Source organism: Vombatus ursinus, unplaced genomic scaffold, assembly GCF_900497805.2.
Source record: "Vombatus ursinus unplaced genomic scaffold, bare-nosed wombat genome assembly UNPS02014807.1, whole genome shotgun sequence".
Taxonomy (NCBI): domain Eukaryota; kingdom Metazoa; phylum Chordata; class Mammalia; order Diprotodontia; family Vombatidae; genus Vombatus; species Vombatus ursinus.
Window position 1 is genome coordinate 19,644,157 of NW_020954585.1, and position 25,602 is coordinate 19,669,758.

The 25,602-nt window shown below is 36.8% G+C and overlaps 1 protein-coding gene and 1 pseudogene across 3 annotated transcripts in view; one reads left to right on the plus strand and one right to left on the minus strand.

Moving 5' to 3' along the window:
• Window positions 1–25,602, minus strand: part of DAPK1 (death associated protein kinase 1) — a 241,678-nt gene that overhangs the window by 131,747 nt on the left and 84,329 nt on the right. The gene's annotated exons all lie outside the window — the stretch shown is intronic.
• LOC114051963 lies at window positions 15,485–15,965 on the plus strand (annotated as a pseudogene).

The window sequence follows — 25,602 nt, forward strand, 5'->3', positions numbered from 1 at the left end:
AATATAAGTGGGGTTAGGAGGAATGGTAATGGGCTTTTAATCTTCTTAAAAACTGGAAAGCATTGCTCTTTAGGACAGACTTTTCAATAAAGTTTCTGATTAAATCAGGGTTTTCCTCTTTACTCATGCATCCCAAAACAAAATTCTAGGGAAGAAAAGTTGCCTACAGCAGCTGCCTCAATGTCCTCTCCTCTTTCTTTCTCAATCTTTTGCAAATCTGGTTTTCAACCTCATCACTCAGCTTTTGCTATTCTCTCCAAAGTTACCAATAACCTCTTGAATGCCAAATTTGATTGTGAAGGCTGACCTCTTTACATATATCATTCATCTCAACTCCTTCTATCTTCTCCAGAAAATTTTCCCCCGATACTTCCTCATATTTCACTTTAGTCTTCACTAACTTCCTATCTACTGACTCATTTTCTACTGACTACAAACTGACCAAGTCTCCCTCCTAAAAAACAAAAACAAACAACAAATACAAAATTCCTCACTAGATCCCACTATCATCTCAAGCTATCGTCCCATATCTCTTCCTTTCACAAACTCCTAAAAAAAAGTTGTCTATTACTGTTTCCTCAAATTCTTCTTCTCTCATTTTCTACCCCTTTGCAATCCTGCTGCCAACTTTATCAACTGAAAATCTCACTGGAACATTAGTAGGTGCTTAAAATTCTCATTGATTAATACCCTTTCATTGGGGTCATTAGCATGGTTTCATCTTGTGTAATGCTGAATACATATGAGCAATAATATCTGAAAAATCTGCACAAGTACTGGAATTTGGGCAGAGGGTGGTTTTTTTTTTTAAGAGGAAACAATTTATAAAATCTTGTAGCTATTTAGAAGAATTCTATGAGAAAATGTCTGAATAATACTAAGCAAAGGAGTTAAGTTAACATTGAGTTTGGTGCTTTCTTCTTTGGACTAAGCTTACTCATGCAATGTACCAGACCTATGGTCTAATCCTATACTATCAAGTATTTTGGTTTGATGGTTTGATGGACAAGTACCACATGGGATGGGAAAGCATGGAAGGGTTGTGATCTCCAACCTTTGATCTCCAATCCAAAACAATGAGATTAGAGATCCACAAAAGGACAAAAATATGGAAGGAGGAACAACTGCTCACATGTTTTCCCAAGAAGTCAGATTCCTATTTTTGAAGCATCTGACACTGAGAAGATTGTTGGTGCCAGTGCAGCTGATGCAGTCATTAGGCATCTGTGATGGAATGAACTAGAATGTATCCTAGTCTAGATGCTGAATTCATGGTAGAATGGAGAATGCTTTATTGTGGTTTCTTCCTTTATGCTTTGTAAGAATTATGGATCTAATCATCAAAGAAGCAGTTTTTGTCTGACACTTAAAGATTCCTTTTTCATTGAGGTCACAGCCAAATTCTTTCCTGTAATTTTCCTAGATCTGCCACCTTAACTTGCCCCCAGAAAAGAACTTACCTAGAAGAGTAAAGGACATTTGGTGAAGTAGGGGACTGAGGTAAGAACACAGAGGGTCAGTTCAGGGCAAGATGAAGCTGGCAGGAAAATTCATTGCTGGAGTTACCTGAAGAGAGAAAGAGACTTAGATAATGATGAAAGAGGATAAGTTAAAAAGAAACCAGAGCCACTGGGCCACCTGTGGTATTCCCCCAATGGAAGCAAAACTTCCTGGATGACTGCCATTCAGGCTAACCTCTTCCAAGCAGGTTGCTGCTATCCTGAACCTTATTATCAGAGCCAATGAAACACCATAAAGGCAAGGGTTGGAAAATAAATACAGAAATATCAGAGGATGAGATTTCCAGGACTTCACAAGACAGTACAGGAAATAAAAAGAACAAACAAATCATGTTTCTATGAGTAAAGTGGATTACTGCAAGAAAAAGAAATTCCAAGAACCAGGAATGATCTCAAGTAAACACAGTTTTGTTTTCTGAGAAGGTCTAAACTTTGAATTCAGTGACTTTGGGACACAAATGATTCAACTCAATTCAATTAGCAATGTAATAAAAACAAATAGAAGGAAGAGGGTTAAAAGAAAAAAAGAGCAAATGTACCTTTTGCTTTCTGCAGATGATGTGATTTTTTTATCTATAAAATCTGAAATAGTCATATTAAAAATTAACTGAAACAATGAACAACTATTTATATTCTGCAAAGTTGCAGGCAGGATATAAAATGAACTCACATAAATGATCAGCATTTCTATATATTACTAATGCAACCCAGAGATAGAGAAATTCATTTAATTTAGTTGAGATTTATTGAGTGTTTCTTCTATGCAGAATCCTGAGCTAGATGACTGACATGTAAAGTTTGGTTAAAAAGGATTTCTGCCTTCATGGGTACCAGTCTAGGAGACATAAAAAAAGTATCTTTATTATGTGTATCTTTTGCCATTCTTATTTAATTGTGAGAAACAGCTAATTTTCAAAGTGGCCAAATAGACATTTAAAGATATGTGAAATGCTTCTACTCTAAAGTAACTAAACTAAACTAAACTAAACACACACACACACACACACACACACACACACATCCCTATACCTATTGGGCTGAGGGAGGGACACAACTGCACTGGGCCTTCAGAAATGAATGGATTTAAATATGAAACAAATTTTCAGCAAAGAAATAAAATTAGAAAATATTTTAAAAGTAGCAGTGACTAATAAAGACAAAAAAAAAAGCTAACAAGAATGAATGGGCAAACATCTGAAAAAAAGAACAATCTCAAGGCACAAGAATCTCACATCTAAGGAATATGAGACAAAATCCCATGAGGAAGATGATGGTATCATGACGAACTCCATTAAGATTCTCAGAAATAACAGAACTTCAAGAACCCCCAGAATAGTCCAGAAGAACAGTCAAATAATTAGGAGAAAATATCAAAGAAATCAGGATAGAAATCTGAATTTTCAAGCAGAAATCCTGGTTTTAATGAAGGATGAGAGAATTCAGGGAAAAAGGGCAAACATCCTCCAAAACAAGCAAGATATCTGAAAAAGAGAAAGAATTGAAACTCAAAATTTTGGAGGCAAACCCCACAATACCAATAGTACCAAGTAAAAAACCCCCACAATACTAATAGTACCAAGAATTTATCAAAAAATTAGAGATAGAAGACATTCTACCAAGCTCCTTTTTGTGGTACAAATATGATTCTCATACCTAAACTAGGGTAAGACTATGTGTAAAAAAAGAGCTATAAAACAATGTTAATAAAATGAACATTAATGGAAAATTTTAAAATAATATTTTCATAAGAAGATTACAGAAATAAATAAATGATTTGCTATGACCAATTTGGATTCACACAAGAGATGCAGGGGTAATAATGAAAGTTAGTATAATTTATCATATAAACAAAGAAAACAAAAATATATGATTCAAGAGATGCATAAGAAATTTATGAGAGAATACCAATCTTATTTCTGTTAGAAACCTTAAAAAACATAAGTATGGAAGGATCATTTCAAAAATGTGATCAAAAGCATATATTTTAAACCAAAAACAAGGATTGCTTAAAATGCAGTAACACTACAAAAGATTTTTTTTAGTAAGAACAGGAGTATTTTCTCCTCTTCCTATTATTATTTGATATAGTTCTAGAAATGCCAGCTATAGCAATAAGACAAGAAAATAAAAGCAAAATCAAAGGAGAGACAAAATTATCCCCATTCACAGCTGACATGATAGTATACTTAGAAAACCCCAGAGAATCAGCAAAGAAACTAAATGACAAGATTATTTGCTTTAGCAAAATATGAAGACACAAAATAGATCCAAATAAATCATTAGTTTGCATATAATAACAACAACAAAACCTGGAAGAAAACAATAGTAAGAAAAATTCATTCCAAATAACCACAAAATGCATTAAAAATCTGGGCATTAAGCTACCAAAGCATGTTCGGTAGTTAGATAAATACAACTAAAATTTTCTTTACAGAAATAAAGAATTTAAGGAAGCAGAGAAATATTTATTGCTTTAGAATGAATCATACCAATTTCACCAAAAAAAGAAGCTATCCATGTATTTACATATTTAATGTTATACTAATCAAATTATTGAAGAGCTATTTTACAGAGCTGGACAAAATAGTAACAAGATTCCCTTGGAAAAGAACAAAAGTCTTAGACTCTCATGGGAAATGACGAGAAAAATCATGAAAGAAAAGTATGAATTTACAGACCTCAAACCATATCATAAAGTAATAGTCATCCAAACTATTTTGCATTTGGCTGAGTAACTAGTTCAACAATAACAAGAAAAGGAAATCAGTGGAATGGGTTAGATAAGCAAAAAACAGAAACAATCCTAAAAAGTTGCCCAAAGTTTGATGAACCCAAGAATATAAGTTTACTGGGGGTGGTAGGTGGGGGAGGGAAGAAGCTCTGGTGTTGCCTCCTTCCAACTACTGTTGTCACCGTTTTTGCTTGTTGCCAAACCTTGGATGCTTGTATCTTGTCCCTGTATGGCCAGTGTGCAGTCCATCTCAGTTCTGGCTACCACCTTTGTCATTGACTTATTTCAGTCCCACTGAAAGCTCCCCTGGGAGCCTGATTTGTGGCTTTCCTTATAGCTCCCAGCAAAAAGCCCATGTTATCTTGTAACCATCAGTACCAAAGTCTTAGGCCCACGGTATTAAGAGAGATTCATTTTCCTATGGGACATGACTGCTATATTTCATAGTCAGTACTTCCATCAAAGACTCTAATAGACATGTGGAAATACTTAAATAAAATGCTATAAGATACATGTGGAAACATTTAGGCCACATTACAAATATTTTCCTTTGGAGTTGAAGAGAAAAGTAATGGGACTAGGTTTATTCAATGCCATGTCAGGTATTCCAGAAGCAGACTTAGCAGTAATGCTTAACTTAAAAATTGCTTCCAACCTTTTGGCTTTAGATTCTTTAATATCAATTATATTTCCCAGCCATCTAAAACAGAGTATGTGAAAGAAAGAAACAATTATGTGGCAGTTTTTCCATAGCAGACTAAAAAGATTAATTTAGAAAAAGTCTGGTGAGATGGTTTAAATTCATGAAAAGTTTTCAGATTAGGATGCTTGGGTGACTGAGCATGATTTGGCCTTTACTGAGTGCCCTGCTTAAGTACTCAGAAAGGTGAAAAGGGGGATAAGATAAAAGGGGAAGATCTCCATTTTTTGAACCTTTGAATCTTTATGCCTTTGACCATCTTAGATTATGGAGTCAAATTTTAATATATGAAGATTCCATCCTTAGAATAATAATATGTTGCCAGTCAGATATAATCTATGATAGCTGGGAGTTAAAAGAATCCCATTTTGCAACTGCTTTTGACTAGTCTTTTCTCATGCATCTATTAAAGAAATTCTCAAATTGCACAGACTACTTTCTTGACAACTACTGACTATTAAAATCTTCTGTGTGAATGGTTGGGGGAGGGGAAGGGAAGGAGCGATTAACAGGAGAAAGTTGATATAAAAACAACAGATATCAATAAAATTTATTTTAAAAACTTTTTACTAAGGCATGGATCTCTGGAAAAGAAAGAAGGAAGGATACAGGGGGAAATATAGGTAATGAAATAAAAAGGCATCAATAAAATCTATTTTTTAAAAAATAAAAATAAAATTTATTGTGATGCCAAAAAAAAAAAAGGTCCCCGTCATCTTGGGCAACAGAAATAATCAACAATGACTTCTGAGACCTGAGAGGTCTTGAGATACTAGCATGTACAATTTAAACATGCTGAGAATAGACTGGCTGCAGGATGTTGTGACTTTTACTATTATCTTTTTTTGGGAGGGTAAAATATTTATCAGTCAGTAAAATATTTATCATAAGCATTTACTATGTGCTAGGCACTGAAATAGGCATGGATGAAGAATAAACAAGGGAGAATGAAAAAGAATGGTCTGACAGACAGAGGAAGTTAAGAGACAGCAGTGTCAAGAAAACCAAGAAAAGTAATCAGGAGGAGAAGGTGATCACCAGGGTCAAAAGTTGCAGATGAGTTGGGATTGAGTTCATTAAGGACTGAGGAAAGACCCTTGTCATATTAACAGATTACTGGTAACTTTGTAGAAGGTAGTTTCAGTTACAGAAGGTTTAAAGGAGACTGAGAGGAGAGGAAGTAGAGACATCTGGTACAGAAGAATTTTTCATGGAGTTTAGCCATGAAGGGGAGGAAGAATATAGAACAAAAGCTAGTGGAGATAGTAAGATCAAGTGAAGGAATTTTTAAAGACAAAGGAAACATGAGCATGTTTATAGGCATCTGAGATGGAGCCAGACGAGAGGGAGAGATTGCAAATAAAAGAACAGAGAAGACAGGCAGTAATTTGCAGGTGAAGTCGGGAGAGGACTGGATCAAGGGCATATGTAGAGCCAGCACCATCTTTTTATCTGAAACTCAAGTAAAGGAGATACAGGGGAAGATGCCTGAATGATATGAGATGGAGGAGGGGAGGAAAAGCTCTTCAAGACTAGTCTTGATTTTTTTTTTTTAGTAAAGTATGAGATGAGGTTCTCAGATATAAGGTTTGGGGGTGTGGGGGTGTCATGTGAGGATTTTAGAGAGACCAGAAGGCTGTGAGAAACTTTGGAACAGCTGCCATGGGGAGTGGGCAAGTGAATCAATTAGGGAGGAATACAACATTTAACTTGATATAGTGAGGACTTGGTTGAGATTAGATAGAAATTTGTAGTGGTTAACCATTGAGCAGGGAGTCCAGACAGAGTATCAACAGTTGGAGAGAAGTTCCTTGAGACAAGTCACTAATATAAAATTGGATAAAATCCTTCTCCTTGTAATGAACACTGATTGTGAGCTCTCTTTTAAAGCTCCATTAATAGTTGTCTATTCAGGAGGAACTACATAATCCTGGGTAGATAGTAAATGCGAACACCCACCCACATCCCCAGATTTCTTTGCCACCAAAACAATCATTTTTCTACCAGACTGTGTTGTTCTTTTGTTTATGTTCACAAATCTTTTCCCAGTTCTAGTACCAGTGAGGGAAGGAAGAAGGCATATCATCCCCTTTAAGAGAATGTAAACTCCCAGAGGTCAGATCATTATTCATCTTCTTAACCCTTTCATTACCGCCCCCCCCCAATATCACACACAATCCTCCTGCCTCAGTCATCTAGCATAGTGCCTCAGACACAGTTAGGTCTTAATAGGTATTTTTAAAATAAATGCACAAATTCTATTTGTGCACCCTTGGCAAGGTGGGTGTAAAAATGCAACTACAAAGTCCTTGAATCTTCTAAGTTTCTCTTGCTTTTGTTTATTCCATTACAATAGTCACCAAAGAGAATGTCAATAGAGCTTTTTCAGTTGAATTCTTAGCCCCATTATAAGTGCATGTGTGTAAACAGGCTGAAGAAGGCCACTTGGGGAAAACCTGAAGCTGGGAAAAATGCTTTGTACCATTATATTCGAGGTAAAGCCAACTGAGCCTTAACTTCAAATATCTACAACCTCCTTAGAGTTTACATAAGCAATCCAAATATATAAAGTATCTAATGTAGGCCGTAGTAAACTGCATCCATGGAATATTAGGGCACATATGATTTAAATCAAATGAATTCTGTTAAATGAAAGGGTTAAACCAGGTGATTTTGGTGGCCATCCCAACTGCTTCATCTTGCTCTAAGAAATTCTTCATCCTGGAAGATCATTTCCTCCCTGGAATTCATACCTTCAAAGTACCCTCATGGTTCCTTCAGCCCCTCCCCTCTGATTAGATGGCCTCCCAGAACCTCCATTTAAGGAGGGCACTCAGGACAGCCATCTCTTCATTTCTCACCGGGCCACAATCAGGACTTCCTCATAACCCCACCCAGGATTCTGACTCCCATCTCCTACCTCCCTCCCTTTCCTCCTTCAGCTTCCTTTTAGGTGATGTTTTCACCCATTAGAATGTAAGCTTGAGGGGAGAGGCTTTCTTTTTGCTTGTATTTGTATTTCCAACATTTATCACAGTGCCTGGCACATAGCAAGCACTTAAGAAATGCTTGTGGATCAACTAATTGATTTAAACCTCTATTTAAATTATAAGCTGAGAAGACATAATTCGGCAACAATGAATTTGGAGTCAGAGAGCCCATATCTTCATAACAGAACTAGACCCAAGTACCTAAGAAAATATAGCTTCTTTATTAGTCATCTATCATAATATTATTCTATTAATTATATCTATGCTAATTATCCAAGATTACAATTATAGTGAAAATGTTTAAATGTATTTTCATATTAGATTATTTTAATCACTACTATAAATTAACTAATCTAAATACATATTATTTAAAATCACAGTTTGGTTCGATTACAGTTCAGCCAGAACATATGTTGGTCTCTTTACCTACAGATGCTGTCAGCCTATTTATCTTAAAGTGACAGAATCACAGATCTACAGCTACAAAAGATTTCAGAGGCCATCTGGTACAACTCCCTCATTTTACAAGAGACTTGGGGCCAGGGAGTAGATTTTCCCAAGAGGTAGTAAGGCACCAAAGATGAGGTTTGAACCAGGTCGTCTGATACTGTCCCATGCTACCTCTCTGAAGTTCAGAGTGTATGAAATTAATCCTAAGCAAGGATTAATTTGACAACAATCTCTGTTCTTTCAATTTTATTCCCTCAGTGGCATAAACCTAAAGAGCAATATATGTACAAAATTGGAAGGACATATCTGTGCCCAAGAAACATGAATCTAGCTAATCTCCAAAACTTTTGTTTTTCAAGAGTCTGACCTATGGGGTCACAGGAGTTTGTGGAAAGATGGCATGGGGGAAAAGAAAATGAGAGAGAAGATGGCAGCAGGAGGAAAGATAGGAAGGAGAGAAGGGGAAAGTGGAAGAGGGGAGAAAAAAGGAGAGGAGAAGGCAGGAAGGGAAGGAGAAGGAGACAAGAACACTTGAGTGTTAGAATATGAATTCAAGGTCAGGAGGAGTTTATTATCTACTAAAGATGATAAGACATAAAATTTAGATTATGATAAAGGCTTAAGAGGAATCCAAAGTATTATGAGAACCGATAAGGGTGGGAGGAAGAAGGGAGAATCACATCAGCTGGGAGATAAAAGGAAAAAAATTGGCAGACATCAATACACACACAGCATACAATTTGATCTTTTATGGTAAGAAGGAAGGGAGGGTGAAAAACACTATTAAATAGTTCCATGGTAGTGCCTAAGAATTTCCTGGGTTCTACTCCTAATTCTGACAACAACATTTTGAGTTACTTAAAATAAAAGTTCCATGAGCCTCAGTTTCTACATATGGAAAATGGAATCTCAAAAGTCCTACATTTCTATAATTTTAATAGGCAAATTGGAACCATTTATATGTTCTTGAGTACAGGATCATAATGATATAATAAAAATCTGGTGGCAGGATAATACCAGGCAAAAAAAATAAAATTGGAGGCTGCTGAGTTTGAAGGCAGATCAGGGTCTTTCAGATGGAGATATGACGCTTAAGTTCAAGTGAAAGGTAGATAGATTTGGCAGTCATGAGTATAGACCTAAAAGCTGAAGCCATGAAAGAGAATGAGCTAGGCTACAGGAATGAACAAAGTGCAGTGGTTTCCTGTAATTTGTTGTACAACACCTTCTTGAGTGAGTGAGTGAGTGTGTGTGTGTGTGTGTGTGCGTGCACAGACCACATCATTAATAGTTTAACTATTGGAATCTTGTTGATTGAGAAAATACATGATTACAAAAACTATTATAGACTCTGTAATGCCTTGAGATGAATTTACATTTTATTAATTACAACAATAGCTACATTTCAAAAGTAGCAAGGAGATGGCTTGATGATGGAGAGAAAATGGGATCTGGAGTCAGAAGACACGGATACAAGACTCAGCTCTGTCATTTACTGCTTGTGTGAGTCAGTTAACCACTCTGGACCTCAATTTCCTCCCCTATAAAATGAGGGGGTTGGACTCAATGACCTGCAAGGTCCTTTCCAGCTCTAAACCTACGATGTTATGTATATTATTAGTTAGGGGCACATTATTTATTCTGTCTACAGGAGATATGTTTGCTTATTTGTTACCAAGTAACTGCATATTCTATTGGTGGATAAACGTCAAAATGACAATTCTTGGTGTATATGTAAATTCCTTGATCCCCTGCATAAGCTCTTAGGCCATAATTTCTCAAATATATAGAGAATTAAGTCAAATTTATAAGAATATGGTCATTTCCCAATTGATAAATGGTTAAAAGATATGACCAGGCAGTTTTCAGATGAAGAAATCAAAGCTATAGATAGTCATATGAAAAAATGCTTTAAATTACTATTGATTAGAGAAATGCAAATAGCAGCTCTTTTTGTAGTGTCAAAGAATTGGAAATTGAGGGGATGCCCATCAATTGGGGAATGGCTGAATAAGTTGTGGTATATGATTGTGATGAAATACTATTATGCTATAAGAAATGAAGAAATGCAGCTAGGTGGTGTAGTCAGGAAGGCTCATCTTCCTGAATTCAAATCTGACCTATCTCATTTATTAGTTGTGTGACTTCTGGCAAGTCACTTACCCTGTTTGCTTCAGCTTCCTCACCTGTAAAATGAGATGGAGAAGGAAATGGTAAACTACTCCAGTACCTTTGCAAAGAAAACTCCATATGGGATCACAAAGAATCAGACATAACTGAAATGACTGAACAATATCCCTAGTGCTTAGCCCAGTGCCTAACATATAGTACCTGCTTATTAAATATTTGCTGTTAAACTGCAAAAAAAATCAGAAAATGATTATCTTCTGAAACTCAAACTAATAAAAATAGCCATAGGCAGAATGCATCAACCTTAAAATATGGATTGTAAAGGTGAGGCTGATTAGATGAAGGTAAAAATACCACCACCTGACATTTCTATAGGACTTCATAGCTTGCAAAGTGCTCGAAATGCATTATGTCATCTCACTCCCAACTATTACCCCCCCCACACACCCCACCTTGTGAGGTAGGAGCTATGGGTATGATAATATCCATTTTTTCAGATGAGGAAAGTGAGGGTCAGTTTGAGGTTAAATAGCTTGCCCCAAGGTCATCAACCAGGGAGTGTAGAAGGTGGGACTAGAATCTAGGTCTTCCTGACTCTCAGGCCAGCACCATAACCACCAGGCCTCTTAGCATGCACGTACTTTCTAGATGTATTCAAGAATAAAAAAAAATCTGACTAATGGAGATAAGCCGTGAACTAATCAATTATAACGTTTCTAAAGTATCATCACAGTAGAAGTGCAGAGACATGCATATAGTCTAGGAAAAGTGAGTCAATGGGATAGAATATGTCAGTGTTTATCCAGCATTACACAAGGGAAAGACCCAAGATTGACAATATCCCTCAAGACTATTTAGCTTCCTCTGCTTTGATTCTATTGTTCACTAATCAATCATCTGACTACTAATTATGTTTCCCAAGTATCTTGAAACTGAATTCCTAGCTTCTCCCTAGGCTTAGGGCAGATGCCACTTCCCACCTGAAGTCCTTCCTGACTATTCTCTTCCCCAGTAGTTAGAGATTTCTCCCACCTCAAATTATCTTACATTTATATGGGCAGCTACCATATCCATCCAGTATATTGCAAGCTCCATGAGGGTAAGTACTAGGCTAGAACAGCGCCCTAAAATAGTAGGTATTTAAGAAAATGTTTGTTGCATTAACTAGCAACTGGGTAACAGGTCTATTCTAGTCGATGGAAAGTTATTCTCCCCTTCTAAACTAACCGCTATTCTAATTTATAAGTGATTGGTATGAAATCAGTTCCAAACAGCCCGATAATTTCACCAAGGTGCTGACAACACGAAGGAAGGTCCTGCCTCAGGATCCCTCTCATATGAGGACCACCAAAAGACTGGCACCACTGGAAGCTACTGAAAACTTTTAAGGCGGCAAAAACAGGAGAGTGGAACCCAGACTACACAGAATTAAGGAGAAAAGAGATGACAAGTAGATAGAAGTCATAAATTTAGAATACTCATTTAGAGAAAATTGCCTAACAGAAGAAGAATCACAAAGGATAGCAGGGTCAAGTGAACTTTTTTTTTTAAATCTACTCTTTATTTTAAAATGTGGAGACTTGAGAAAAAGAATGAAGTAACAGAAAAGAGGTGACCATAGAAAGGGTGAAATTCAAGACTCTGGGGGAGAGTTTAAATATAGAAGGCCCCTCGAGTGGAGACAAAAAAAAAAGCACAGAAGGAGCACTAGAGAGATAAAAGGAACACCTCTTTGTCTGAAACTGTAGAGGGAAAGATGTACAGAAAGATCTTGAGATGAAAAGAGGATACATGGGGAGCTCTTACCAACTTGTCTCTATCAGTGAAGTAAGGGACAAAGGGAAGGCTGGATTAAGGATTTAAGGAAACAAGAAAAGGTCTGCAAGAGCCACCTTGAAGCCTGAACATGGGAGCTGATAAGGAAGAAAGGGAAGGAAGTTGAGGGGAATGTAAAAAAAAAAATCCATGAGGATTCCAGCCTTCTTAATAGATTTTAGAGTTTTAAAGCTGAAAGGGACATTAGTGGGTCTAGGCCATCCCCTTCATTTTATAGATGAAGTGAAAGCCAAGGGAGATGAAGTGACTTGCAAAAGTCACTTAGGTGCTGAGTCTTGATCTAAGCTCTGCCATTTATCTTTGGACCTCAGTTTCTTCCTCCTTAAAATGGGGGGAATGGATTGATCTCTAAAATCTCTTTCAATTCTAAATCTATGGTCTCATGATGACTTAGTCCAGTTTTTATCTTCCCCAATCTAAATTTGCAAAGTACTAAGGCAAATAATTACTTGTTTAAAATATTATAACTTCCAGAGGAAACAGCCTCATCCTATGGTTCCTTCCTTGAAGACGAAAAAACACAGCCCTGGTATAAAGGGACAGGATATAAAAACAATCACTTCTTTTTCTTACTGTCGAAATGGGACATCCCATATATCATTCCACTTGAAGAACAGAAATCAGATATGTTTAAGGTAGCCAGGGCAAAGAAAAACCAATGATATCAAATACAAATATTTTCCCAACCCCTCCCCTAATACAAACATCCTGATTGATCCCCAAAAGTATAAGAAGTCCCTGGATTGTGCTAATTTCCTATTTCCATCTTATCTAGGAACTCACAGAAAGTTGCAAACAAGTACTCTTATCCCATGCTTTTGCTTGTCTTTACAGCTTAAATAAAGGTGTTCTTATAGATTTCCAAAATAAAAAGTAGTAAGAAGAAGGATTTTCCCATAATTATAGTTTTGGGCCCAGGGCACCATCCTATATTGGACCAGTCTCTGCGATAAATTGGTCCTAGTTATACTTTTCATCTGTACAACAGACAGGAATAGCATCTTCTGCCCTGGGAACACAGCTGGCAAGTTGTGGGGTGACAACAAGACAGTCATTTGCTTCTTGCACCATAATCCAGTTTGTATGTCTTGACTGTAGAGACAAAAAACCTTTCAAATAAACTATAAAGAACCTGAAGAAATTATAGCTATAACAGTAGTTTAGGAGTCGAAGACTCTTGTCTCTTCATGAATCTACACCTCCTCAGATATCTTTTAGCTCCTTAACATTAATAAGTGGTCAGACCTTTGCTCTTACTCCTGAGCTGAAAGATGATACCTCTAGTTTCAAAGACATTCTGCTGCCAATGGAATAATAGGACTAAGAAGACAGGCACCTCTACTTTCAAATGAGAAGAAAAGACATCAGGGAAAAAAATGTGATGTGTTCAAACCATCAAGCTGCTCACTTGCTTGCTAATTGCCATTATACTCACCATGACCTCCATCCTTTGCTAGCACTGTGGGGTTTTCCATGGAGGAAGGAATCCCACATCTACACAATGACTTGTCTTGGCTTCATCTACATAGTTTGAGGCATTTTGACAAGATAATAGCTTACTCTGGGAGAGCTGCAAGCTGTTAAAGCAAATACAGAGATTTTCTTTTCCTCTTTTTATACTAGTTTTGAGTAATAAGTATTCAATTTGAAAGAAAGTATGAGCTATTACGAGTCACTCACTGCTTCATTCAAATAAAACTTGGAAAGGAAGGCAAGGCATCATTCTTTGATTATTTCAATTTTGTGCCTTTCCAATAAGACACTGAAGATTCTTTTTCAAAGTATGCTGGGTTAAAATTATTATTAACACTAATAGTAGTTTGCACCTGTTTATTTGGCATGTTCACATACATTATCTCATTTGACCCTTATAATGATGGAGAAGCAGGCAGTTTATATAATATTCTGTCCATTTTGAAGAGGAAGAAAGGAAGGCTTGAAAAACTTTCTTCATATAGTGTATTATTGTCTTGGAAATGGAAAAAGCTTTAGATATAATTTAGCTTCATCCTCTCTACCTGCCATTTTACAAATAAGAAACCTGAAATCCAGAGGTCATACAACTACTTTGCCCAAGGTTGTACTGCTTGTCAACAGCAGAGTTCATAGAAACCATGAATTTATAATTATTTCCTATCATGATTGTATGAATTTTTTAATAGTGTAGAATTAAAAAGCTTAACTTCTCAAGCATATAATTATTATTATTATTGAGAATTCCTTTCAGGTATGAGTTAGATTAAATATCTGCAGAGGTCCCTTAAACTGAAAACTCAGTGATTCTGTGGCACTATCAAAAATAAATCTAAAAAGTATTGTGAAAGATTGCAAAGTTTTGGGCAAGAAATTGATGACCAAAGGGACACAGGTTGTGTTTTCCTCTTTTTTTTTTTTTTAAGGCAACTGGGGATAAGTGACTTGCCCAGAGTCACACAGCTAATAAGTGTCAAGTGTTTGGTCTGAGGCCGGATTTGAACTCAGGTCCTCCTGACTTCGGGGCCAGTGCTCTATCCACTGCGCCACCTAGCTGCTCCAGTTTTCCTCTCTTTTGCTTCACTCAAATTACAAAGATCATGAGGAACATAGAAGAGAAAAACAGATTTGTAAGTGGACAGCCAGTTAAAAAAGATGAGATCTGAGAATGGGATTTGGATTTCTATATCATGGTTTAAGAAACAGAAATGACAGACTCCTTGCCAGAGAGGGACAATATTTAACAGTCCGAAAAAACGTATTTGTCAAATGTCTCGAAAATCTAATCGAAAGGCTTTAAGCTAAAAAGGGAAAATAGTTCCTGTGTGTGTGTGTGTGTGTGTGTGTGTGTGTGTGTGAGAGAGAGAGAGAGAGAGAGACAGACAGACAGACAGACACAGAGAAAGAACAATACTAGATAACATAACTAAAATGAAGGAATAAGGATAGCAGGAGAAATAAATTCACAAGAGACAAAATCCAAGAAAGGAACCAGTAACTAGTAAAGCCTATAGCCTCAAAGGCCTGAACACAAAGGTCATAGTTTGGGCAACAAGAAGAAATAGAAGTCCTAATGCAAAGAGGTAGGTTGATCCTAGAAGTGTCATTGAAACTTAGTGGGATCAAACCCATGATGGAATATACCTCTCTATAGATGTGCTTTATTCAAAAGAAACAGGATGGCTCTTTCTGTTGGCGCTTCTCGCAGAGGGGCCGGTATCTTTCCACTGGCACCATACCTGCCCTCCGACCTCTCGTAAAGGCTAAAATCATCAAGAAGAGGACCAAGAAGTTCATCTGGCACCAGTCCAACAGATACATCAAGATAAAGAGAAACTGGCGTAAACCAAGAGGTACTGACAACAGGGTGTGAAGACGATTCAAGGGCCAGATCCTGATGCCCAATATTAGTTATGGAAGCAATAAGACAAGACACATGTTACCAAATAGATTCAGGAAGTTTTTGGTACACAATGTCAAAGAGCTAGGAGTGCTTCTGATATGTAATAAACTGTGCTGAGATTGCTCACAATGTGTCCTCCAAGAATCAGAAAGTCATTGTTGAGGGAGAAGCTCAGCTAGCCATCAAGATTATCAATCTAAATGCTAGACTGAGGAGTGAAGAAAATGAGTAAACTGTTTTGCACATTTTTATTTGTGTTAAGTAAAGCTTCCAACTATTTAAAAAAACCCAAAAGAAACAGGATGGGTAAGTGAGGGCAGAAATATTAAGATGGTATATGTATGTGAGGAAAACCAGAAACCAGAATACGGAAGCATAGTGAATAAAGAAAATTTGGGGCAAATCAATGGAGGAAGAAGCAAGAGAGACTTTTTCATCATAGTAGAACTGGTCAGAAAAAGAAAATAGATGTGGAATTGGGAAAGAGATCACAAGCCTGAAAGACAGGTATGATATAGTAGTGATGAAAAACTTCAATTATACAAACATTTGATGTCACCATCCTCTTCAAGAACTAAGGACAAACAGCAACAGCAGTGCATGGCACATAGAAAGTACTTAACAAATATTGGTGTCCTGCCTGCCATAAACTAAGGTGTCAGTGGTAGGCAGGATCAGAAGATAAGGGAAGTTGACGTAAGGATAATTATGCAAAGATTGCAATAAAGACAAAATTCTTAAGAAAAAAACAACAACAGAAAATTACAGATATCTCAGCATGCCAAGATAAGCTGAACTGTCCCAAAGCAAAACCAAAAAGATAAGGAAAGATAAATTTGGCTTCAAAAAATGAACATTGAATAAAAGGAGACTTTTATGGTAAGTATATGATAAGGAAATGTATTTTGAGAAAACATTCTACTGAATTGCATTTGAACATATCCACCAAAAATAGCTTAAATGGCATGATATGATATCATGAAATATCGCTTCAATGTGTACTAAAACAAATACTTGCCTTCCTCATCTCAACCAAAGAAAATGAAGAGGTTGTATTAGATGGTCTCTGAGGTCCCCTCTGGCATTATATATGCCCATGAACCTTGGGTATTGTGTTTATGAATGTAAATCTTCTATTCCCCCATAGCCTTTGACTATAAATAGATCTTATTTAAAAAATACAATAAACCCTGAGTATTACTATTTTGTAAAGTGATATCAAGAGAAGATTATTCCATATATCTTTCTGTGTATTAAAGGATGACCTAGAAAGGGGGAGAAATTGGGAGTCAATCTTTCTTCCTTCTAATAATACTTTCTGCTTGGCTTAAAGTAATGGTGACAAAATTTTTTTCTCTCAATTACTTCTGCACTCATATACAAACTGATATTTTTTCCTCTATGAGATAGAAAATGCCACTTACCCAAAATAAAGTTTTCAGATTTGAAGGTGTATAGGCCCACAGAGATCATTTAATCCAACCCTCTCATTTTATATGTGTGGATACCAAAGCCCAAAGAGGTTCAATGATTTATCTAAATGTCACCTTGGTAGTAAGTAACAGAACGTGCTCTTTCTTCTCTGCTACATATTGAGAAAAAAAAATACTGGCTAGGACAAGGAAGAACAAAGTAAATTAATTTTGTTCTAATTTCCACTCCCATTTTCAAGATGAATTATTTTCTTAAAGGCAAGCTGTAATGGAATATTATTGCGCTATAAGAAATGAGGAAGAAGATAGCTTCAGATATATCTCACAGGACTCATGAACTAATGTAGAGTGATGTGAATGCAGAGGGCAATTTATAGAATAGTAATAAGAGTGTAAAAATGAGCAATTCTGAAAAACTTAAGAAGTATGATCAATGAAATGATCAATCAGTCTTTTAGGGGGGTCTGATGAAGAAGAACATTGTCTACCTCATGACAAAGAAAAGATAGACAAACATTCAGAATTTGAAATGCATTTCTTTGGAAATAGTTAAAATTGGAATTTATGTTACTTGACAAGCTCAGATGGCACAACGGTTATATGTCTCTCTACTTCTCTTTTACATTTTTTTTTCCAGTGACCGGGGGCGTGATGGGAGGGAGAAAAAATATGCTCAATAAATGAAAAAATAAAATAAGTTTTCGAGGTTCTGTGTGATGCTGGACCAGCCAGGAATCCAACTCTCCAAGACCATTTTGGACAAGAGCTGTTGATTTGCATTGGTAAAGGGAGTTCCCAATATCAATAAAACCACAGGCCAAAAATAAATAGATCTATACTAAGTGGCATGTGCATACACAAACACACAAACACACACACACACACACACACACACACACACACACACTCACACTCACACCACTAAGTGGCACAGTGGATAAAGTGCTAGGCCCGGAGTCAGGAAGCCCTATCTTCATTGAGTTCAAATCTGACCTCAGACACTCCCTAGCTGTGACCCTGGGCAAGTCACTTAACCTTGTTTGCTTCAGTTTCCTTATCTGTAAAATGTGCTGGCAAAGGAAACGGCAAATGACTCCAGTACCTTTGACAATAATTTCAGAATGTTGCTTTAAGATTTTTAAACAAAACTATGTATTGTGTGTGTGTGTGTCTATGTGTTTATACTTCCACCTATGATACAATCTGATTTATATTCTCCAGGTTATTTGTATCCATATTCTCACCTCCATTGTATATAAGAATTTACTTAGCTAAGAGCATAGGTCATAAAATTTAGAGCCAGAAGGGCCCCTAGAGATCATCTAATTTAACCCCCTCATTTTACAGATGAAGGAACCAAGGCCAAGAGAAATGAAATGACTTAAAGGTAATCTAATTTAACCCTCTTATAATACGGATGAAGGAACTGAGGCTCAGGGAAGCGAAGTGATTTGCCCAAAGTTACACAGGTGGCCAGGCTCCAAATGCAGGATATTTACAAATTGAGCGCTTTTAACTAAACCAGAATTGCCTTTTGGTGAGAACTACAGATAAGATGTCACCATAAGATGTCCTATTTTGATGTATTTGAGATGATCCTGTTCAATTTTAAGCTCCTTACGGCTAGGCATCATGTCATTCTGAAGCTTCCCATCCGTCCCCAGTACCAGCTAGTGCCTTCCTTGAACATGGTAAATGCTTGATAAATATTTGATGAACTGATTTGAAGTGAATGAAATATCTCACCTTGAAAAGAATTCCTCTGCCTTTGTTAATACGAGAATGTGTACAGATAAAAATGCACTTATTGTTACTGTTCCTGATGGAGATAATTGGGCAAAAAAGACACAGAAAAACATTTTCTATAGGGATAGAGATAGATGGTAATTTAGACAAGAAGTGTCAAACACATGGCCAGGCCCTCAACATTCCCAAGTGCATCTTAGAACTAGATTAAGATGTAACTGGGAAAGAGTTAACAAAATAAACGAAAACATAACAGGACATAGATAATGTAATATGTGGTTTTCAAAGTCAATATGCCACTGCAGCAATCCTTATTGGCAGTTTGGTGGCTCTCATTTCTATTTGAGTTTGATACACTGATCTAGACCCAGCCCCTCATTTTATAGAGGACAAAATATGCCTTAAGTGGCTTGTACAGATAATAAAAGAATTCAAGTTAAAGTCCTTTGATTCTAAATCCAGACTTCTTTCCCAGTGCCTGATGTAATGCCTGGCACACAGCAGGTGATTAACATGTGCTTGTTCTTTGATTTTTCCACTGTAAAATGTTACCTTTACTTCAACATGTTTGGTGGTCTTAGCCTGCCAAGAAATCTATGCTAGGCATTTATTTACTATAGATTGAGGGGAAGACAAAGAAGAAAAAAGAAAATGGAATGGGCTGATTCTACATCAAATTTAAAGTGTGTGTGTGTGTGTGTGTGTGTGTGTGTGTGCATGTGTATGTGTGTGTGTGTGTAGACTGGGTATGCCTATCTCACTCAGGCTGGAAATGCAAAGGTCCAATGCTACTGACAAGCAGGAGATCTTTGACCTGCTCCATTTCAAACCTGGGCCATTATGTCCCTCTTTAGGCAACCTGGTGCCTCTTGCCCTCTCCCTCCAAGAGTGCTCACCATATTAATCCCAGATGTAGTGTAGCCACCTGATAGGCTTTGCCTACTGCAACTCAGAAAGGAACTGGCCTGAGAGTCAGTCGATCTTGCTTCTTGTCCAAATTCTGCCACTAACTAGCTATGTAAGCAATTCAATGTCTTAATTTCGTTATCTTCAAAATCTAACAAAATCTAACTGGATCAAATAGTACTTTGTTTGGCACCCACTATCTGCCAGGCTCTAGGGACACAACAAATATGAAACAATCCTTGACCACAAAGAATTTACAATCCAGGAAGATAAGTCCAGATATAAGTATAAGTGTACACATATACAAAAAATACAAAGGTTTTTTGTTTTGTTTTGGAGAAAGACACTAGCAACTTGGCAGATTAGGTAAAAAAAAAAACTGCATAAAAAATAGTACTTGAGCTGAGGAAGGAAAACAAGAGATCCTAAGAGGTAGGAGGTGAAGAGAGAATGTATTCCAGGCATGGGGGAGAGCCAGGGCAAAGATATGGAAGTTGAAATGTCATGTGTGATATACAGCAAAAAAAGTCAGTCTGCCCTACTAGAGTGTGTGAAGAACAGTGATGTATAAATAATTGTAGACAATAAGTACAAAATACTTGGGAGTCTACCTGCCAAGTCAAACCTAGGAACTAAATGAACACAATTACAAAACACTTTTCACACAAAGTCAGATCTAAACAACTGGGAAAATATAAATTCTTCATGGGTAGGCTGAGCCAATATAATAAAAATTACAATTCCACCTAAATTAATCTACTTATTCAGTGCCATACCAATCAAACTACCAAAAGATTATTTTATAGAACTAGAAAAAGAGTAACAAAATTCATCTGGAAAGACAAAAGGTCAAGAATTATCAAGGGAATCAATGAAAAAAATATGAAAGAAGGTAGCCTACCTATATCAGATCTCAGACTGTATTATAAAGCAACAATCACCAAAACAATCTGGTACTGGCTAAGAAAAAAAGTGGTGGATCAGTGGAATAGATTAGGTACAAATTACATTATAGTAAATTACATTATAGTAAATGACCATAGTAATTTGGCTTTTGGGACAAGAACTCACTATTTGACAAAAACTGCTGGGAAAACTGGAAAACATCATGGCAGAAGCTAGGCACAGACCAACATCTCACATCATATACCAAAAGAAGGTCTAAACAGTTACACGATTTGGACACAAGGGGTGATATCATAAGCAAATTAGTGAAGCATGGAATAGTTTACCTGTCAAATCTATGAATAAGGAAAGAATTTAGGACCAAACAAGAGATAGCATTAAAAGACATGAAGTGGTTAATTCTGATTATATTAAAATACAAAAAGCTTTTGCACAAACAAAACCCATGCAACCAAGATTAAGGAAAGCAGAAGCCTGGGAAACAATTTTTACAACAAATGTCTCTGATAATGGCCTCATTTCCCAAATATATAGAGAACTTTTTAAAATTTATAAGAATACAAGTCATTCCCCAAAAGTCAAAGGCTATGAACAAGTAGTTTTCAGATCAAACCCACCTATAGTAATATGCAAGTAATCAAAGTCATCTATAGTCACATGAAAAAAAATGCTGTAAATCACTACTGATTAGAGAAATGTGAATTAAAACAATTCTGAGGTACTACCTCACACCTATCAGATTGGCTAACACGATAGAAAAGGAAAATGATAAATGTTGGAGAGGATGTGGGAAAATTGGGACACTAATGCACTGTTGGTGGAGTTGCGAACTGATTCAACCATCCTGGAGAGCAATTTGGAACTGTGCCTACCCTTTGATCCAGCAATACCACTACTAGGTCTGTATCCCAAAGAGATTAAAAAAGAGGGAGGGCAGAAGGACCTATTTGTACAAAAATGCTTATAGCAGCTCTTTTTGTGGTGGCAAAAAATTGGAAATTGAGGGGATGCTCATGAACTGGGAAATGGCTAAACAAGTTGGGGTATATGGATGTGACAGAATTTATTGTGCTATAAGAAATGATGAGCAGGATGATTTCAGAAAAACCTGGAAAGAAAGTGAGCAGAATCAGGACAACATTGTACACAGTAACAGGCTATTCTCAATACAATGATCCAAGACAATTCCAAAGGACTCATGATGAAAAATGCTATCTGCCTCCAGACAAAGAACTGATAGAGTCTGAAGACTCCAGACCAAAGCATACTATTTTTCACTTTCTTTAGGGTTTTTTTGTTGTTGTTCTAGTTTACTTCCACAAAATGACTAATTTGGAAATATATTTTACATGATTGCACATATATAACACATATCATTGCTTACCATCTCAGGGAAGGAGACAATTTGGAACTAAAAATCAAAAAAAAAATACACTGAAAACTGTTTTTACATGCAATTAGGGAAAAAATAAAATACTATTTAAAAAATGATAAGACTGGAAAGGTAGATTAGGACCAGATTCTAAAGGGCTTTAAATGGAAAGTTCAGAGATTTATGTTTGACCCTAGAGGTAATAGGGAGCTGAAATTTATTGAGCAAGATAGTGACACCATTAGTCCTGAGCATCAGGTATATTACTCTGGCAGCTGTGTGAAAATTAGAAAGAATGAAACTTGAGGCAAGGGAAATCAATTAAGAGACCGTTTAAATAGTCAAGATGAAAAGTGATGAGGGCTTGAACTAAGGTGGGTGGTAGCAAGGTGACACAATGGATAAAACACTGGACCTAGAGTCAGGATGAACTGACTTAAAATCTGTCCTCAGACACTCACCCCACAGTCACTTAATCTCTGTTTACCTTAGTTTCCTCATCTGTAAAATGAGGATAATAATAGTACTTATCTCCCAGGGTTGCTGCGAGGATAAAATTAAAGAGGGAAGAGGACAGATGTGAGAAATGTTGTAGAGGTGGAAATTACAAGATTTAGCAACAGATTGGATGTGTGGGGAAAAAATGAAGAGTTGTGAACCTGGTGATTGGAAGGATGGCAGTACCTTGAACAGAAATAAGGAAATCTGCATAGGAGATTAGTTTTGGGAGAAAAGATAATAAGTTCATGTGGACATGTTGAATTGGAGATTGATGATGTTCCAAGATTCCTTCCAAGTCTTAAATGCTGATCTAAAGAGAGAATGCATTTCCCTTGACAAGGAACATAAATAAATCACCCATCCTTTACTTTGTTTTTAAAATTAGAAAACACTTCCAATGTTTTGGCTTACTATTGTTTTACAATTTTACTAACATTTAAGAGTCAACAGATGAACAGGAGTTTTAAATTCAGAAGCAATTTGTTTACATGAGATACTTTCACAACCAAACCCAATATGGTACAAGCACTTTCTCTGAGCCTCTCTGGGTATTGATTTCTCACCCATAAAACAAAGAGGTTAGACTTGTTAACCTAGTGCCCCCTATTCTTTAATGATACTATTGACACTCTAACAACATTCCTTTACTCAACAAACTAAAGTACCTGCTGTTTATAATTTACTGAGCTAAAGGCCCGGAAGAAACCAAGAGAGATAGAGTTGCAGTTTTCAAAGTATTTACAATGTTGTAGATCCAACAGTTTAGAGAGAAACATCACACAAATGAGAATGAAGCCATTTATATGAGATTATAAAAGTACATAAGAGGAGGGCAAAGTGCTACGAAAGCATATTAGAGCTAGATCACTTTGAGCTCAGGAGATCAGGGAAGGCTTCACAGAGGAGGTGTCATTTGAGCCAAGTCTTGAAAAATGAGTAGGATGTCAACAGGAAGGAAGAGAAAAGGAGGGCGCTCTAAGAGTAGAGAATAGCATATTCAGAGGCATAAGGGTGGAGAAGGAAGGCAAAATCATTCTTCTACACATAGCAGGTTTGTACTATTTATTAGTGGACAATGACCATGGGAAATAACATTTATGGGTCTAGATGGAACTGCACTGTTTTTGCCTTCTCACACAGATTATCCTTTGGACAATAGGTAGAAAACCATGGGATGTGTTCAGCTCATCCAATTTGGCTAGAACACTGAATACAAGAGGAAAAAGTATAATATAAGGCCAGAAAGGTAGGTGAAAACAGATTATGGAGGATCTTAAATTACAGCCTAAGAAATGTAGACTTTATCTGGAAGTCAATGGGGAGCCACTGAAGGATTCTGAACAGAAGAGTGAGCACCATAAAATTTTGCCTTGCTTGAACCTGTAAGGACAAAGGTGGTGGCCATTCCTTGCACCTCACTCAGTAGCTTGGTATCTTGGACCTGGGTGGCAAATTGCTAGCATATATCTAAATGGAAAATATCACCCTGGCTATTCCTATAAGAGATATATTTATCTTACCATGTGATACTTAAAGGATTCAATAGATATATTCAATAAACTATTGTAATTCAAACTAAGTATAATTTTACTGTTTAAATGAATAAATGAGAAAAGCAGTTACCAAACTAAAAATACGGACTACCAAGCACAAATTTTCCATTAAGTATGCATTCTCTATATGTAGATAATCAAACAGTGGGGTAAGGGCCTTTAAAATTAATTGAACCAAAATTTAACTGCTGGCAGACAGATGGGGAACCACATGACATGCCATCAATCTAGCATATTAACAGAAGAATAAATAGTCAAGAGCTGTTGCAAAAAAAAAAACAACCCAAAAAAACAAAAACCTAGCACAGACTGAGGGAACCCACCCCTTTCTTGGTTCCTTTTTTTGTACCTTCCTTCTGCTGTCTCTTTTTTGGGGGAGGGTTAAAGAGGAATAGGACATGCACCCTGGAACTTTGGAGATTTCTTAGGCTGTGTTTGTATTACATTCTGCCCATTTTTAAGTGCAAGAAGAAATCACTCCCTGGATTAAAATCACACACTGAAACACCATAAGCAGTTCAGACGTCTGCCAAGGAGTTCCCAGGAATTTTGACTTTTCAGGGGAGGACGCTGGGTAAGCAGCCTAGGGTCTCCCATCTTGTCACTGGTTAGTTTCTGTTCACAGGGTACACAATAGAGTCCCTGTTCACTTTCTTCCAGAGCACATACAATACCCCTCATTCTCATTTCCTAAAGTAAACAGGCCCTGGCATGAGGCGTCCACATTTTCTCTAACCAACTAAACAGCCCATCCCGAAATTCAAGTGCTAAACTTTCAAGAGCAAACAAAAGGGCTCGTGTTCCTGGATGTCCACTGAAACCAAGTGACTTTTTATATCAGACTAGAAGGCTGGGAGCAATTACTGATTTATTCTTCCCCTTATCGGCACCTTTTGGGTCAGTTCCACTATGTAAGCAGAGAGCACAAAATGAGCATATGACGCTTAGGATGAAAAAAACCTATTCCTCTGCTCCCCTTTCCTGAAAAGGTTCCCACCATCTCTTCCTGTTGTAAAACTCTAGGGAACCAAATATTTGAGATAATTTGAACCAGGTGAGTAAACCTTCATCCAAAAAAATTTTAAAGGCCACTATAGATGATGGCTCCTGCCCACATACAAATTTTTCTCCCCGTGATAATTTGAACATGAAAAACTTCCTCGAAGTAAGCTTTTGAAGATTTGTAGTAGAAGTGTCAAATATTTCTTCAAAATGTTAAAAAGGCAAACTATTAAGTCACATGTCATATTTATGTTATTTCTATGAGATGCAAATTATTATTTGCATAACAAGTTAATCCATAAAACATCTACTTTGGTAGAATAAAAAGGAACAGGAAGAAGACTTCCAGCAAAGATAGTTATGTGAATAGTTCCAACCAACCTCAGCTCCCACTAGCAAAAGGGTTCTTTACTTCTTTGGTTTCATGAAACCCCTTTGGTAGCCTGGTAA